The 19520-nt window shown below is 39.0% G+C and overlaps 1 long non-coding RNA gene across 6 annotated transcripts in view; it reads right to left on the bottom strand.

Moving 5' to 3' along the window:
• The window catches only part of LOC109496181, a 255448-nt gene that overhangs the window by 51735 nt on the left and 184193 nt on the right, over window positions 1-19520 (bottom strand). For all 6 annotated transcript variants that reach the window (XR_006592396.1, XR_006592395.1, XR_006592393.1 and 3 more), the window contains one exon: window positions 2296-2368. This is a non-coding gene — a long non-coding RNA (uncharacterized LOC109496181). The remainder of the gene's footprint in view (window positions 1-2295; window positions 2369-19520) is intronic.

The following is a 19520-nucleotide window of genomic DNA, read 5'->3' as shown; positions in this document are numbered from 1 at the left end:
ACACACACACACACACACAGAGTTTTTGCAGACCCATTTGAGAGTAGATTGAATACCTCAATGACTTTTTGTCACTTAATACTTCAGTGTGTATTTCTCAAGAACAAGAGTATTTTCTTCCATAACCACAGTCTAGCTATCAAATTTAGGAAATTTAACATGGCTGTGCTTATTATTTATATAATGTATAGTCCATTTCCAATTTTTCAATATGTTTTTACTTTATTTATTTTGAGAGAGAGAGAGAGCATGGGAGGGGCAGAAAGAGAGGGAGAGAGAGGATCCAACAGGCTCCACGAGGTCAGCGCAGAGCCCAATGTGGGGCTTGAGCTCACAAACTGTGACATCATGACCTGAGCCGAAGTTGGACACTTAACCGACTGAGCCACCCAGGCGCCCCTGCAGGTCTAAATTTTTAAGGATGCAGCTTATACCTGCACTTAGGGGTTTGCGTTGATTTTTATTTCTGGTCAGTGTGCTGGATATTCTCCTTTTCTTCTCCACATCCGTATCTCACCCTTTGCCACCCTGCCTTGAATCTAGGGCACCCAGAGCTTCCACACTCTCTGGGTTCCAGTTGAATGTGAATTTGGAGAGCCATCAGCAGGAGACCAGAGAGTGAGAGCTGAGTGACACTATTATATCCCCTAGCCTTGCCCTGACCTGGTCAATAGAGGCTGCATTCCCCTACTCTAGAGTCCCCAGCTCCCACTGGCCAGCTTTTGTTCCAGTTTGCAGTAACAGCTCTGTCAAATGCTGGGTCTCCAAAAATATTACCAAAAGTATCTGTGATAAAGCAAAGCTGAGTTTGTTGCTTCTCACAGGAAGGCAGATCACTACCTTGACAGTCTTAGCAGCAACTTGCAAGGGGAAAAGAAAAGTCAGGATATATATGTGGTCTTGAAGGTCTGGTTCAAGGTAGCTTTTCCAATGGGAGTGCTTGCCTAGGACTGGGCAAAGCTCATGATATAATAGTTTAGGATGGGTGGATATAGCAAGAGAGGGTCTCCAGGTGAGTTAAAGGAAAACAACTGCTTGATAAGCTTGGCTGAGCTGTTATCCTGAGTAGTGGATATTTACTCAAATGAGGATACGTTAAGCAGTATAGTATGAAGATGAATGGATGTTCAGAAAGTTCCTAAAACAAGCAATAAAGTTATCTGAAACTTCATCTTCCTGGGCATGAGTTGCCTGAAATAGCAAAGTCATGTCAATGTAGACTGTATGCCCCATGGGTGTAGGTAGTTTCTGTTCTCAGCCCCCATCCTTTTAGGTCTAGGGATGGTGATGGCTCTTCACTGTGAGTTGCTGCAGGGTCGGTCCTTCATCACCCAGTGGTTGGTTTTCCTTTCCTGCCCTCACTTTTGTCAATAATCTATTAAAATTTTTGCAGTTACTCTATTTGAATGTGCCATCTGTCTCCTATTAGTACCCTAACTGAGGAAGATAATTATGAGTTAGGTAAACATTTATTCATTTGTATATATTATTAACTCAGCAACTCACACAGTATTGCTCTATTTCCCAGTATTAATTGTGTCGCCAGTCCAAATCAGTATCATTGTGTATGGTTTGTTCACTGAAGGTGCAGTAAAATGTAAATTGCAAAGTCAAAAGACCCTGATTTGTGCCTAGATCTATTTGAGCCCACCTACAGAAGTGGTCTCATTGACCTTTTGCACTCATCCTGACAGAGGACGGGAGATACTTAAGCTGCTCTAGCCAATTACTGGGGATTTAGGACCTGCAGGACCTAGCCCTGCCCTTCTGCCCTGATTTTGAAAACTGTACTTCATTCTGCTTCTCTCTGGGTCCCCATCTCCATCATGATAAACTACACACTGACTCAAAACTGCTTTATTCTTGGCAGTCCTAGCTGCCAGGAACTGGAGACCTGACCATAGTTCCCAGTGCAAGGGTGGCTGCCAGCTGACTGCCTTGCCGGTTGCCTGTGAACAGTCCGCGAATTCCTCTCTCTAGCCACCTCCTGGGCGGGGGGAGGGTATATGTTTGTTTTTAAACCCCCAGTGCCACTGCCCACCCACACTACCTGCCCTACTGCTAAACTCTTGGGTATGGTATCTGTCCTCTAAGTATCTAACAGAGAAAATGGAATCAAGGGTTGTATGCCAACTTCCCCCATAATACACTCACAAAAGCTCGAAAGAAACTAAATCTTTAAAAGAAACTAAGCAAAGAACATAAATGCATATCTAAACACATTCCCTGAATATGTGGGAACTCTCCGGTCCTTCTCCTCCCTAGGAATATCACCGTCATCTTTAATATACACACCTTGCAGACGTCTGGAAGTGCTGCACTGAATTATTTAGTATGATTTAGCATGGCCATTTGTTCTGTGTTAGACCTGTTTGGAATGAAATGAAGGAAAGGACCTTAGACAGACACAGAAGAGCACAATCAAACTTGCTAATCATAGGTAAATCACACTAGGTTTCATTCATCAGTCTTTGCTTTCATGCCAGGAACTATTTCAGCTTAGTTATAGTATGCACATTATATTCATTTCAAGGAGATACAAAAACCCATATAACACATATCTCAGTACTTACAGAAATAAAAGTGAACTCTACACAAAAGCCTGTGTCACATGCAATTGCACTGACACTTTAAAAAGAGACGGATAGTGTTTTCCTAAAGGACATGTTATGAATATCCAGTGTATGAGTAGGAAATATGAAATTTCCCTTTGGACTTTATATTGGACTGAGACAGCCAAGAAATTATAAAACTGGAGTCATTTCAGGAACTTTGTGGACCTCTTATGTAATGCATTACAAGGGACAGCCTTCCAGCTGAGAATATGGTTAATTTGTATTGCATAAATTATACACTATACAGCCTGATATAGTGCTTAAAAGCTTTGACTTTCAAGTTAAACAAACCTGGGTTTGAATGCCAGCTCACTAGCTCTGAGAGCTTCTGCAAATTATTTTATTTCATTAAGCCTTGCTTACTTCAACTAAAAATGGGGATAATGTTAGCACCTACTCATAAGGTAATTGGAAGAATTAAATGAAATAATGCACACACACACAAAAACAAAGCATCGTGTCTGGCACATAGTAAGCACTTAACAACACTGTGTCATTCATGTTGCTGTTTTAATATTGAACCTGTACTGGGGTATGGCCAGTTTTTACATTTGACCATACCATCTCCTTTTGGATGAAACCCAATAAATAACACTTCGCTAACTTCTTCCTGTACCACCAGTTGATAACATCCAACGGTCCATTAGGGATTTTTCATGTGGAAGTTACAGTTGCACATCAAAGTTGCTGTGTCTGAAGTCAAGCTTATCATCTTCTACCTAAAAGGAGTCCTCCTGATTTACCAACTTCTGTTAAACTGGAAAAATCCCTTTGTTCTCAAAGATGGCGAGAGTCATAAATTTGATCTGATTCAATTAAAGGCTAAGAAAATTGGAAAATAGAACCATGTATACATAGATTATCTGGATATCACCACCAGTCATCATATTCATATCATGACTGTAATCCTTAAAATGAGAAGGAAAAAAATGAACAGGTTTTCAAAAGGTCAATCCAATTTGGAAAAAAAAATTTTTTGGATCAATATTTAAATTTAAAACTCTTAGTAATTTTTTCCAGGTCTGAGTTATAAAAACAATGAAAATTCTTTATTTCTATAGTACCTTGAAGTTTACCAAGATTTTTCACATATCTTAACTCTTCAAATAGAGCTATTATTCTTGTTTTACATATAATAACACAGAGATGATACTTTAGATTGGATTATGAGGACAGTGCCATGCCACTTATAACATGGCAGAAGCAGACCTAAGGGAGGGACCAACGATGCAGCTCTTCAAAAGGAGGGCATTCCAGGGAGAGGGAGCAGCAGGTGCAAAGGCCCTGAGACAGAAGCATGCTTACTGTAGAGAGGAACTAGCAAGGTGGATCATGGGGCTGGAGCAGAGGTAGCCAGGAGCCCTATAATGTAGGGCCTTGTAGGCAGCGGGAAAAGCCTTAGAATCTTTACTGTGATCACCCAAAAGCTCTTAGCTACAAAGTGAAAGTTCGGAGGCATGACTTTGAGTCTTCCAGTTCGAAATCTGAGATGGTGACCCGTAAAAAGAGCTTTGTAGGTAAGCAGATAAGATCCTGGATGGCATCTTTAATTATCACCACAAAACTCCACCATTTTATGTCCTCTACCACACCAGCCTCCAGCATAACTAGTATCTGTCTCGTTCAAACTCTCCTATGAAACCAGTTCACATTCTCAGACATTTTTCTTTTCTCTCCTTTTGCTCAAATCTGTTCATGAGAATGTACGAGCCAAGACAGCGATCACAGAAGAGATGATCCTTCTTGTGTTTTCTGCTTCAGCTACTTGTCAAAATTTAATTTTAATCCAAACTCTGTCACACTTTCTAGTTGTGACATAAGACAAGTCATTTTAATTTCGTTGTTTTTCTCTTTCTGCAAAACAAAGATTCTGATTCTATTGATATTTTCAAAAGCTACTTTATCCCAGAAAAATGAGGTAATGAATGTATACTGTTTAGGTCTCTCTTCCAGAAGGATGATATGTCAGCAAGTATTCATTAAGCAAGTCTATGTTCCCAGCCTGTGCGAGGCTCCATGGAGCATAAAAAGAAGTAAACTGCCTGAGCCCTGACTACAGAGAACTCAAAATTCTCTTCAGGAAAAGAATAAGTCTCCATAAGCAACAACTAGAGCCTAAGGGTTTTAAAATTAAGAGAGGGATTTTGCCAGGTCTCTTAGGCTCTACTGCTTAACGGGACCATTGAATTCAGTTGGCATCTGACTGGCCTTAGGCTTCTTTGAATTAATAGGAAGCTTTGGTCCTCACATCCCCCTTCAAGGTTTAGTATAAGCTCTCTGTTGAAAAAGAAAATCATATTGGGCCTTACAAATAGAAAAAGATGTCAAGGTCATTTAGTCTTTTCAAGGAGATCAGGAACATAATGCATTTATGTTCTGTTCAACAAGGCAGACAGAGTGGCTGTTTTCTAGTGATTTCTGAGAAGACCCCTCTACCCACCACCACCCTTAACTTTGCTCACTGGCCCAACCTAAAATGCCTATAATTTCTACTTTTTGAATCAGTTTTTTGGAATAAATACATTCTGCATATTGAAAATCCTTGTTAGAATGCAGGCAAATTACTCAGAAGAAGTAACCCGTTAACCGATTAGCATGGATTAATATATCATTTCATACCAAGGAGAAAGGCCTGAGGAGACTATAAATATGAAAGGTTTTGGAAAAAGAAGTAATGTTTGAGAGAACTGGAATAAAGAAACCCAGGATCAGAGACCTTGAGACTTTCATGGACCAAGATCAAAATACCTATCATCTGGGTACAGTGCTCAGAAGAGAAAAGGAACGTGAAGGTCAGATAAGAGCACTTAAGACCAACTCAGGCAACTCCCCAATGTGGTCTGGGTTGCTCTGGTGTTCTAGACTGAGACAGAACAACAGAAGTGACCTTAGAGATACCCTGTTTCATCTACTTATCGGTAGAGAAAATACCATCTGGGACATTTGGGACATTTGAGTGACTTACTCAAATCAATTCAATAAGTAAGTGACAGATGAAAATTAGAAATCTAGATTCATGACTCCCCACTTGTTTTGCAAAGTTAAAAAAAAAAGTGGCTCTCAAGATTAGGATCTTTGGTTAGGGTTTTTCCAGATCCTATTTTCAAGGCTTTCAGTCTCTGAATTAAAGGTTCTTTTATTTTGGCTATTCTGAATGTTTGTTCAAGAAAAAGCTATTAGACAGGGCTTAAACTGGGATTAGTATGTAAAGAAACATAAATCCTTGGTAGAATATATCTCAAAATTCAGAAGTAGAAAAGTTCTCCTGGATCAGAGGTTGGTGCAATAGATAGACACATTTCCTCTTTTCTTCCCACACTCTCATCTTAAAAATAATACCAGACAGTACTAGACATCAAAGACAGCCAGCTGAGACAGGAGGAAGTGACTGTTCAAACAGGGAGGGATTCAGCAAGGTAAGTCCCTAACAAATAAGCCCTGGTGATAAATGACACAAAGCCATCACCCAACTAACTAATCAACGTATCCAAAAACATATGGATCCAGCCCGCAAACACCAACGTTCCTGATAATGTTGGTAATTGATTAAGTTTTGTACACAAATAGTGTTTGATAAAAATAACTAAAAAACAAAACATGCCCTTCCTATTTTTTCAGCTAAAGGGAAGACATCATGGTACAATGAAAAGAAAATAATGTTTGAATTGCATAGATATGCTTTTTTTATTCCTGGTTCCAGGATACGAGAAAGAGTATCATAAACAGAAGTGTGAAAAGGAAAATATGAATTTTATTTGTTTTGCATATCTATCCGGTATCTGTATCTTTTAGGGATCATATCGCACCTTGGTTAAAGTCAATGTTAAGGAGTTAAGAAGACCTGAACTCAATACTCTTTATTGACCATGTGAACATGAGCAAGCTATTAATCTTACTTCTCTTGAAACAGTAATAATAAAAACCAATTTACAGAATTGTCATGAGAATTGACATTGGAAAAAAAAATCACGTGTAAAGCACCTAGTGTAATGCCTAGCATAAAGTAAGCACTTGACAAAAATATATTCTCTGTCCTTCAGGTGCCCTTATAAGAAAAGCAATTATCATAAGGGAAGGGAAACAAAAATAATATAAAACCAGGGAGGGGGACAAAACAGAAGAGACTCATAAATATGGAGAACAAACTGAAGGTTGCTGGAGGGGTTGTGGGAAGGGAGATGGGCTCAATGGGTAAGGGGCATTAAGGAATCTACCCCTGAAATCATTGTTGCACTATATGCTAACTAATTGGGATGTAAATTAAAAAAAAATAAAAAATAAAATTAAAAAAAGAAAAGCAATTATCTATATAAAGTAATTTAAGAAATATTGCCCATATATTGAGTTATTTACACTTCGAAGATTTCTTGGTCCTTGAAAATAGCACCAAGAAGAGCAGCATAAGATAAAAAAATTGGGACGTATTCAATTTAAGAGCGATGGAATAAAAATGTTGAATTCCTGTGTGGGAACAGGTGTTACAAGCAAAGTCTAAGATCAACAACAGACTGGAAGAAAATATTTGCAATGCAAGAGTTAGTGGTTCTATTTTTGTTAAGAGCTCCTATTAATCAAAAATACAAATGTCAATGGAAAAATAGTCGAAATATTTGAATAGACAACTTACCAAAACTCTACAAATTTTCACTAGACATATAAAACAACATGCTCAACTCTATTAATAAGAAAAGAAATACAAAATACAAAATAAAACAAAGAGATAGTATTTTGCTTATCAGATTCCAAAATTAAATAGATCGATAATATTCAGATCAGCAGACTTAAAAGTCAAAGAGAAGGTAATATTTTTAGAGGAAAATATGGTATTAGCTATAAAAGATTTATATGCTTATACTCTTTGACCCAGAAATACACTAGAGAAAGAATTATGAGCATAACCAATGATAAGTGTACAAGATATTGGCTGCACTATTATTTGAAATATCCAAATCACTGGAAACAGCTGCAAGTAACAGTAAAATATTTCTAAGTGGCTAAAAAATAAGAAAGTTTTATTATCTCATGTGCCAAAAGACATGAAAGATTATCCTGAGTGTGGGTTAATTTACTGACTCAGGGATGTCATGAAGAACAATGGTTACTACCATCTTTTCCCTCTGCTTGGCATGTAAACTTTGTTCTCACAATAACTGCACTTACCAACATACGGTGCCACAAATCCAGGCTTTATAACAACTGGAACAAAAGATTAATGGCCATCTTTTTGTAACCTATGGAAATGTCTTTCGAAGAAACTTTGTGTTTAGACATCCTCTTATTCTCCTTTGGCCAGAATCATACCACATATCCATTTCTAAGCAAATGCCTAGCAAAGAGAATGTGATTCTCTTACTTGATTTAAGAAAGAACATGGCTTCCTAGACGTCAAGTGGGTCACCAAAACTACTTCTGGGTCCTCCTTTAAAAGAACAGGACAAATAATGGTAGGGAAATATTCTATACTTTGATTGAAAAAACTGGATACACAGTTCGTTCCCTCTGTTGAGTGAGATTGAGAGGTAAATGAGTCAGAACAGGAAAGGTTATGTTGTGATAACAAATAGACCCTGAATTTCAAAAGGTTAATGCGATAACAATATAGGTTTCCTTTCATTCAAGTCATAGTCTTATTCCAGTTGCCTGGCTCTCCTTGACAGCTCATCTTCCAAGTGTCATAGGGATCTAGATTTCTTCTAACTTGTAGTTCTACTTGATCTCAAACACATCACTGCCAAATTTATTGCAGAAGTTAAAGAGAGTATGAAGACTCCACAGGGATTTCATAGCCAGCCTTGGGAGTGGGTTACATTACTTCTACTGACCTCCCATTGGTCAGAACACACAGTCCTTCCCCTAACTGCAAGAGAGGCTGGGAAAGGTAGTTTGTGTGCTCAGAAAAGGAAAGCAAGATTCCAGTTGCATTATATAAAGCTTTGTCTCCATCAGAGGGGATTTTTTAAAAAATGACTTTTTTGCCACTGTGGAAAATAGTATAGAGATTCTTCAAAAAATAATAGAACTAACCTATGATCCAGTAATTGCACTACTGGGTATTTATCCAAAGAATACAAAAACACTAATTCAAAGGGATACATGCACCCCTATGTTTACTGCAGCATTGTTTACAATGGCCAAGATACAGAAGCAGCCCAAGTGTCCACTGATAGATGAATAAGAAGATGTGATATATATATATATATATATATATATATATATATATATATATATATGTGGAATATTATTCAGCCATAAAAAGAATGAAATTTAGCCATTTGCAACAACATGGATGGAGTTGGAGAGTATTATACTAAGTGAAATAAGTCAGAGAAAGACAAATACCATATGATCTCACTCATATGTGGAATTTAAGAAACAAAACAAACAAGCAAAAGAAAAAAAAAGAGAGAGAGAAGCAAACCAAGAAACAGACTGTTAACTATAGACAATAGTTAACAATAGACAATAGAGGTGAGGGGGGATGGGTGAAATAGGTGATAGGGATTAAGGAGTGCACTTATCATGATGAAAAAAATAAAATCAATTAAAATAAAAGTTAAGATGGTAAATTTTTATATTATGTGTATTTTACCACAATAAAAACAACCCCCCCAAAGATTTTTCTTCTTTACTTCACACATTTATCCTAAGCATACAGAAAGTTATGTATAAATTATAACATTTATGTATAAAAAGGTGGGGGAAAAGTCCCTGGTCATTCCTGAGAAGTAATTTTGCCTGGTTTTGATCATATTTAATTCCCTTTTCCTTGTATTAAAATCCTTTTTCTTTTTTTTATTCATCCTGGGGACTTTGATATAGAAGAAAATTCTAGTGGAGAGTCTGTAGGTTATGGATTCACCTTAGAGCATCCTAAAAGATCAAGGATTCACAATCTGGGAGGTAAAGAAAGTCAGGGCATTCTAGACAGAAGTCTCAGGAACACACAGGGATACACAGGAATTGGCCTTACTACTTTTTGGGGAGGCTATTTGTATTTTTATTCACTTCTTTTTTTTAATTTTATTTCTTATTATGGCAAAATACACAACATAAAAGTTACTATTGTACACTTCTTAAGTGTACAATTCAGTGGCATTAAGAATATTTACAATCTTGGGGCACCTGGGTGGCTCAGTCTGTTGGGTGGCTGACTTCAGTTCAGGTTGTGATCTTACAGTCCGTGAGTTCGAGCCCCGTGTCGGGCTCTGTGCTGACAGCTCAGAGAGAGCCTGGAGCCTGCTTCAGATTCTGTCTCCCTCTCTCTCTCTGCCTCTCCCCAACTCGCACTCTGTCTCTCTCTCAAAAATAAAATAAAAACATTAAAAAATTTTTTTAAAAAGAATATTTACAATGTTGTACAGCTGTCACCACTATTTAGTTACAGAGATTTTCACCACCCTACAAGGAAACCCCATATTCAATAAGCAATTGGGGCGCCTGGGTGGTGCAGTCAGTTAAGCGTCGGACTTCAGCCAGGTCACGATTTTGCGGTCCGTGAGTTCGAGCCCCGCGTCGGGCTCTGGGCTGATGGCTCAGAACCTGGAGCCTGTTTCCAATTCTGTGTCTCCCTCTCTCTCTGCCCCTCCCCCGTTCATGCTCTGTCTCTCTCTGTCCCAAAAATAAATAAACGTTGAAAAAAAAATTAAAAAAAAAAATAAGCAATCATTTCCCATTTCCCTCTTCCCTCAGCCTTTCATAACCACTAATCTGTTTTCTATCTCTACAGATTTTGCCTTTTCTGGATAATTCATATAACAGGAATCATACAGTATGTGGCCTTTTGTGTCGGGCTTCTTAGATGATTTAGCATGACTCAGTTATGTGACCATCTTCTAGTTTATCTGAAACCAGTCTTATTTAGAAAAGGGACTTTACAAAAACATTTATTTTTCTCTACACAAAGAAGAAGAGTCACAGAGTAGTTGGAAGAGGTAAACGTATAAATAGGAAATTATAATAACATGTGGTAAATGCAATGACAGAAATTTGCATGGAGTGTTTGGGAGGAATGCAATTGTCCCAAACTGGATAGCCTCAAAGGCATGTTATAGAGGTGACACCAGGTTTTTGTATTAATGGATTAAGAGATGTTAATAAAGCAAAGTGGTCTTAGGGAAAAGAAAGGAAAGCCATGTGAGGTGTGTATATGTATATAAGTGTATATATATGTATACATGTATATGTATATGTGTATGTATGTGTGTGTGTGTATGTATATCGAAAAAGACACCTTAAAACACTTTAAGCAAATTGACAGCTCAACAGTCTGCTAAGTGAACTGTAACTCAGAGGCAAGGCCACGGAACATTCGGGGTTAGAAGGACAGTGCCGCTGGAAGAATTCACTGTCGCAAACCTCCAAGTCGTCATCACGATTGTTGGGGCCAGCCTTTCACTCAACTCAGATCTCTCTCAAAATCTTCAGTCACACTTGTTAATTCACACACATTTTAATACTTGAGTCTCCTCTGGCTCATTATCTTCTTCATTCACATTTTATTTCTGGCTGCCACAAGCAGATACTATCTCCTTCCAGGCACAGGCACATGGGAGACATTGCCTTGAATCATAATGGAGTATCACTACCTCTTACATGCAGTGTAAAATCAAGCAATCAGAAAGATGGTGAGGTAAGAATCTTTTATTTTTATGAAAAAAAAAATAAATGAATAATGTGATAAGTCTCAGCGTAGGCTGGGATGAGGATTAGTAACAAAACTAAGCAATTATGACCAATGCTTGTTTCAGGACTTATATGGTTTCTTGCCTGTGCTACACACACTTTTCCTGTGGTAACTTCAACCTACCTATACTTCATTTCCTGTAGCTTTGCTTCTTCTGTCCATCAAGGCTTTTCCCATTCTCAAGCCAAAGCATGCAAATGTGAGCCCAGCTCCAAGAACTCCCCAGAAACTAATGGACAACCTTTCTCACCACCACTTTTGGGATGATTCAGCATCATTATAGTTGCTTTTAAGATTCAAGCTTTGGGGAGGGCTAGATTAACCCACTGACTCGAGATCACATGCAATCTCTCTTGACTACTCAGGTTCTAGTTTATTCCAAGCCTCCGGAGAACATGTAGAGTTGTGTTCAATGCTAGAGAAATGGTCCCACTAGGCATAAGGTTTCCACCATAAGGTGCTCTGTACCTTTACTAGCAACTCTTGCAAAAATTAAAAACTGCTTCTATCTCAACCTCCTTTCATGACCCTAAACCCAAGTCAAGAATTTCTCTGTTCTTTAGTCAAATTCATATCTACTGGGGATAAAAAAAATACAAAAAAGAAAAGTCATTGCTCTATGTACACTTTACATTGGGGTCATTTTCACTGTTGTACACAAGATGATCCTGAAAGATCCACCTTTTTAAAAGAATTAACAATCATCCTCAGCGCATGGCACCCAACTCCTTTCAAGCTGAATTTTAAGATAAAGGAAACAAAGTAAGACCTAGACTTTCTTCTGAGGAACAAAGAAACGCAGAAGAGCCATATTCTTGGAGAAGTAGAAAAACAGGCAGGAAGGAATGTGGAATCTTACCACAAATAATAGATTCAGGTAGTTCAAGGATAATATTTTCTTTTAAAAATATTCATTATACTTGCCTGGAGAACTGAAAACCATTGTTCTTTGGCCAAAGAAATCAGAGGAAGAATGTTGGATTTCATACGAACCATTTCCCTATGCACATAGTACTAGATAACCAAAATAAACATTAAAAAATACCCATCGTATTTTAGGCACTCAGAGAAGGTAATGTGTAAGGAGCCCTGCTCCTTCCTATAGTTGAAAAAGGGAAAATGCGTGAAAAAAAAAAAGACATTTGGATTTTATATTATTATTAGGGGCTGGAAGGAAGAGGTTTTGGACAGTGATATGCACGTTACTTGCAACTGCCACAAACAGAAGGCACAAAATATTGGGTACTATGCCAGGTAAAGAACTGGCTTTGGAGTTGGGCACACCCCGGCTTGAATCCAGACCCTCCTATTCACTTTCTCACTTGACTTCGGGCAAGCTTCCTTTTTTAATTTTTTTCTAAAGTTTATACATTTATTTTGCGAGAGAGAAAGAGGTGAGCAGGGGAGGGGCAAAGAGAGAGAGAGACAGAGAATCCCAAGCAGATTCCATGCTGTCAGTGTGGAGCCCAACATGGGGTTCAATCCCATGAACTGTGAAATCATGATCTGAGCTGAAGTGGGACGCGTAACCGACTGAGCCACAGGTGTCCCTCTAAGAAATTCTTTTTCTTTTTTAATGTTTATTTATTTTTGAGAGAGAGAGAGAGAGACAGACAGAGCGAGAGTGGGGGAGGGTCAGAGAGACAGGGAGACACAGAATCTGAAGCAGGCTCCTGGCTCTGAGCTGTCAGCACAGAGCCTGACCCTGGGCTTGAAGTCACAAACTGCGAGATCATGACCTGAGCCGAAGTCAGACACTTAACCGACTGAGCCACCCAGGTGCTCCCTCTAAGACAATTTTAAGCACAGGAAAGTCACTTACTCCCCAAGACTGGCATTCCACTTCGAGAAAACTTTCCAGGGGTCAGCAAACTATTTTCAGTAGAGGAGCAGACACTAAATACTTTTGGCTTTGTGGGCCACATACGGTCTCCATCGCTGCTGCTGCTGCTTCCTTAATAACCCTCTGATACTATAAAAACTATTCTTCACTCAAAATCTGTTATGCATTGAATGTCTGTGTCTCCCCAAAATGTATATGTTAAAATCCTAACCTCCAATGCAATAGTATTTGGAGATGGGGCCTTTGGGAGGCAGTTAGGTTGTGAGGGTGGTGCCCTAATGAATGGCATTAGTCATTAGTGCCCTTAGAAGAGAAGGCATGAGAAAGCTTGCTGCTTTTCTCTCTCTCAGCCATGGGAGGATACAAGAAGGAGATGGCCATCTATAAACCAGGAAGTGGGTCCTTACCAGACACCAGGTCAGTCACCGCCTTCATCTTGGACTTTCCAGGCACCCGAACTGGGACAAATAAATGTTTATTGTTTAAGATGCCCCACCTGTGGTATTCTGTTATAGCCACCCAAGCCAGGACACGGCCCATATGAAAACAGGCCACGAAAACAGTATGGAGGTTCCTCAAAAAATTAAAAGTAGAACTACCATACGATCCAGGAATTCCACCTCTGGGAATATATCCGAAGGAAATATAAACACTAACTGGAAAAGATATCTGTACCCACGTTCATAGCAACACTGTTTACAATAGCCAAGACATGGTAACAAGTTTCTATCGATGAATGAATGGATAAAGAAGTTGAGGTGTATATATATATATGTGTGTGTGTGTATATATATATGCACATATATATGTATATATATGTATATATATATATGTATATATATATACATATATATATATGCAATAGAATATTATTCAACCACTAAAAAACAAGGACGTCCTACCATTTGCAACAATATGGATAAGGTTCAAAGGTATTGTGCTAAATGAAGTAAGTCAGACAGAGGAAGGCAAGCAAATACTGTGTGATCTCACTTATATGTACAACCTAAATACACACATACATACCTACACACACCAAACCCATAGAAAAAGAGATCAGATTTGTGGTTATCAGAGGAAGGGAAAGGAGGAAAACAGAGGAAGGTGGCCAAAAGGTACAAACTTCTGGCTATAAGTAAGTACTAGGGATGTAATGTACAAGACTATGATTACAGATAGTGCTGCTGCAATATATCTAGGAAAAATTGTAAAGAAACTAGATCTAAGAGTTCTCTTCACAAGGAGAATTTTTTTCTTTTCTTTTTATTCTCTCTTTTTGAGATGATGGATGTTAACTAAACCTATTAGGGTCATCATTTCACAATATGTGTGAATCAAACACTCGTGCTATATACCTTAAATTTATATAGTCATGTATGTCAATTATTTCTCAGTAAAAATGGAGACAAAAAACCCCTAAAGAGGCCCTGGGCAAAATCCCACTTGCCATAGTTTGCCAGCTCCTGTTCTAAAATGTGATGATTCTTAAAAAAATAAAAAAAGTAAAATAAATAAAAATTAAAAATAATTAAACGTGATGATTCTTCTCAGCATTAAGCCAAAATCTACCCCCTCAATATGTCCTTCCCTTAGCTCTGGTTCAGTATTAGCAAATATAATAGAATCTATCCTTGATCTTCCATTTAGCTCACTCTATCAACTCTATGGGATACGTACTATGATTATCCCACTTTACAGGCAGGAAGGTCTTGTCAGGAGTGGGGATTCGGGATACGAAACATAAAGTTTCAAAAAACTCTTTCCACCCTGAGGTCCTACTTCTGCCCCCCAGAGAACACAAAGGCATCAGAGTCCTCTTTTGGCAGTTCTTGAAATAGCTGTCAAACTCACAAAATACTTTCTTCTACATGTTAAATATTGTCTGCTTTCCTGCTGCTTAAATAATATAGTTTTAAATCTCCCTATGGTGATCATTTCCTTTAAGTAAGGTCTTTTTCTTTTTTTTAACGTTTTTTAATTTTTTTTATTTTTGAGACAGAGACAGAGCATGAACAGGGGAGGGGCAGAGAGAGAGGGAGACACAGAATCGGAAGCAGGCTCCAGGCTCCGAGCCATCAGCCCAGAGCCCGACGCGGGGCTCGAACTCACGGACTGCGAGATCGTGACCTGAGCTGAAGTCGGGGGCTTAACCGACTGAGCCACCCAGGCGTCCCAGTAAGGTCTTTTTCAAGTTTGCTCCCCACTTAATAGCTTCAGCCAACACTGATCTTTTCCCATCTTACTTATCAATATAATTTTGCTCCATACCTAGTATATAGAATATGGATTTATGAGTATATACATTTGGGCACAGGATTATATAATTATTCAACTCTCTCTGCCTTTCTCTTTCACGTGTGAGGCACATATATTCAAAATTTTATTTTGTTTTGTCTTGTTATGAATTTTGCCTGTGTAAATTTTCTCTCATCTAAATTAATGTAAATTCTTTTTGGATACACAATGGAAAAACCAAAATCATCTTTTAATTACCAAAGATTACTCAAAATTGGATAACAGATCCCCAAATGATGACCATTTTCAAAGAGAAAATAATGGAAGAAAGCCATAGCCAAGCAAGGTAGGTAGCCTCTGAGATGGCCTTCATTGACACCCCACCTCTTGGCATAGTGGTAACTCATGTCTTTATGTATGTAACACCCTCCCTGAGTCTGGGCTGGACCTAATGACTGCTTCTAATAAACAGAATGCAGCACAAGTGATGGGATGTCACTTCCAAGACTGGTTGCACAAAGACTTACTTCCAACTTACTAGATCTCTGTTTCTCTCTCTCTCTCCCTCCTGAGTCTTCTATTATTCTCTCACTTGCTCACCCTGATGGTAGCTGTCGTGACGTGGACTTCCTTGTGGAGAAGCCCATGTGGCAAATAACTGAGGCTAACCTCTAGCCAAAACCAGCAAGCAACTGAGGCCCTCAGTCTAACAGCCTGGAGAGAACTGAACCTGGCCAACAGCCATGTGAGTGAGCTTGGAAACGGGCCCTTCCCAGTAAAGTGTTGACATGACTATAGCCCCTGACACTTTGATTATAGCCTACAAGAAACCCTACGCTCAAGTCTAAGCTGTGTCTTTATTTCTGATCCCCGGAAACTATGAGATAATAAATGATTACTAGTTTAAGCTGGCATGTTTCAGAGTCATTTGTTACACAGCAAGAGATACCTAATATAATAAGGATTTGGTCTTATCAAAAGTAACGAGACTGCTCAGTGGGTAGGGGGTTTCCTTTCGGTATGATGAAAGTGCTCTGGAATTAGATGGTGGTAATGGGGACACAACATTGTGAATGTACTAAATGCCAAGTGCATTATGTGAATGTACTAAATGCCAACTGCAAAGTGGTTACATTTGGTTCTGTGAATTTTACCTCAGTGTTTTTTTTTTTTTTAAAGCAAGCAGCACAAGACAAAGAAACAAGGAGAAAAATGGGAAGATAAAAGGAAAAAGAAAAGTTTACGTAAGAACACCCACAAGAAAAACTGTGCATCACAAAGAATGAAAACTATGACCAAAACTTGGCAAGTTACTCAACATAATGAATCTGTCGAGATAAATATAGAGACCCCAGGGCTCTGTTAGGAGAGGGCAAGATGACACAAGGAGCTAAAATTTACAAAGCAGCAGCAAGTGACAAAAAGGTGTTACTATGAAAGAAGGAAATAAGATGAGGGGAAAGAAGGTGCTGTTTTCTTAATAAATAGTTCTAGAATGATTTAGCCCTTCAAATTACATAAATGTATAATTTATTTCGAAACTAAACTTCACACAGCCAAAAGGGAAAGTAGTCAGATGATTTTAATTTTAAAACTCTAGCAAACTTTTTGTGCAGCTAAGGGTAGAATTAAGGGTGACCACCTTTGAACTTGTTTTTTTTTCTCATGGGCCAAAAACCATCCTGATTACAGAAGTACATACACTCCGCAATCAGGAATCCAATCAACAAACAGAAATTATGACTTCTTTTCCTAATGAGGTAAGATGTTACATGCACTCTGGACAGGGACAATTGTTTAAATTATTTTGCAATTAGAAAAATGTTTCTTTGTCACGGCATGTATTTATACTGTACTGTCCCTGAGACTCAGTGTTTGCTTTGGGGAAATGTATATGTATCCTGTACTCGGGGTATCCAAGCCAGGCCCCCTCCTGCCCTTCCTCATGTTGCTTTTTTAGCACAGTGATTTTTAACTCGGTGTTGTAGAATGATGAAAGCTTAAAAAAAATCAGGGTCCCACAATCAGATATTCTGATTTGGCCGAGCTAGAATACGGCCTGGGCATTGGGTAGAAATAGACCACTGTTTCTAAACTGTACAACAGAGAAATATAATAGAACAAACCTGTGTTCTAGACAGGAAGATATCAGAATTTGAGAAATACAGCACTGAGAATTATTCTGTTCCAATATATCCTGGAAACATATCCTGGAAATGTGGGTGGGATTGATGGAAAACACCAGGGCCAAGTCAATGCCTGTGAATAAAATGGGATGAGGAAGGATGAAGTCTCAAACTGTAGGTTGGATGAAAGGGGCACAGTGCTGAGAACAGGACTACAAGGCTAGGCAGTTTGGTTGTCCGAGTAGGGACTTTCCAGGGAAAGATAATTTATGGTGTTTTCTCCTTAGAGTATCCACACTACATGCTCTGAAATATTTCATCCAAAACAAGTCCTACTTATGTCTCTACCCCAAATCCCCCATAATAGCCCTTTGTGACTGATTCAGAAAGTGATCATCTCACATTTAGAGACAAACCACTGGCAAAGGTGGTGTTAGGGGCTGAACTGTGTGCTCCAAAGTTCATGTGTTAAAGTTCTAACATCTAGAATCTCAGGATGTAATCTTACTTGGAGATAGGTTCTTAATCCAGTAAAAGTGAGATCATATTAGGGTAGGTTTTCCCATATGACTCTTGTCCTTATTTAAAAGGGGGAATTTACACACAGAGATAAGAACAGATGAACGACAAAGATGATGAGACAAAGAACAGGGCCATGTACCAGTCATGAAGAGGCCCAGAACAGATCCCTCCTTCACAACCCTCAAAGGGAGCCAACCCTGCCATTCCTTTGATTTTCAACTTCTAGCCTCCAGAATTGTGAAAAAAATACATTCTTGTTGTTTAAGCTACCCAGTTGGTGGCACTTTGTTACATCAGTTCTAGAAAACTAATACAGAGGATGTTGGCCTTTCCTTTAGGGTGAGAGGGCTTTTCAGAACAATAATTCCTGTGTTTTTGAGGGAAGGGGGAAATATCAGATTACCCCTAGAATGAGCCAAATGATTTATTCCAATGTAATAAAAAAAAGTCACACCCCTCCCAAAGAGTTTAATTTTTAATATCAAAATGTGTCCTCGTGGCATAATGGGGAATATATATTTGGCCTTTGTCCCCAGTTCCTGGCACATTGATCCTAAAACTCTTTGAATTTCCTGAGTGATAGGAGTGCCTTTTGATATTCATGAGGCTTTCGATCATTCCTGAGTTTATGATAAGAAGGTGATCTTGACATCCCCTAGATAGCATCAGGTTGGGGGCTACTCCCCAAAAAGAACAAGAACTTTCAGCCCCAATCCCTGGCCTCCAGGGAGAGAAGAAGGGCTAGAGATTGAATTCAATCACCAATGGCCAATTACTTAATCAGTCATGTCTACATGAAGAAACCTCCATGGAAACACCTAAACAATGGGATTCAGAGAGCATCCTGGTTGGTGAATACATCTAGGTGCTAGGAGGATGGCACGCCTGGGAAGGGCATGGAAGATCTGTGCCCCTTGCCCCATACCTTGTCCTGTGCAATACTTCCTTTGCCCCCTTTGTAATCTGTATCCTTTACAATAAACCCGTAATAGTATGTAAAGTGCCTTCCTGAGTTCTGTGAGACATTCTAGGGAATTAATGAACTTTCTAGGAGGAGGTTGTGGGAACCTCCGAATTTGTAGCAAGTCAGACAGAAGTGTGGGTAAACTGGTACCTAATACTTGCAACTGGGTCTGAAGTGGGAACAGTTTTTGGACTGAGCCCTTAAGCCTGCAGAGTCTGATGTTAACTCCAGGTAGTTACTGTCAGGATCCAACTGAATTGTCAGAAACTCAGTTGATGTTTGGAAAACTGGAAAACTGTAGAGTCTCAAACATGCATAACCCTGCAAGGCAAATAACAAGATGATGGTCATACTGCTACTCATTCATTCACTTACCCTTTAAGGGACACCTACCACATAAGAGCTTCTTGCTGCTGCCCCGATAACTCAATGGAAGGGGGACAAGGAGGTGACAACCGCTTCCCAGGAAACACAGCCACAGATTCTCAAAGAGTCACCAGCTCTCCTTAGCAGTCTCTGCCTGGGCGGCAGC

This window comes from Felis catus, chromosome F2, assembly GCF_018350175.1.
Source record: "Felis catus isolate Fca126 chromosome F2, F.catus_Fca126_mat1.0, whole genome shotgun sequence".
NCBI lineage: Eukaryota > Metazoa > Chordata > Mammalia > Carnivora > Felidae > Felis > Felis catus.
This window is presented reverse-complemented; position numbering and strand designations above follow the sequence as displayed.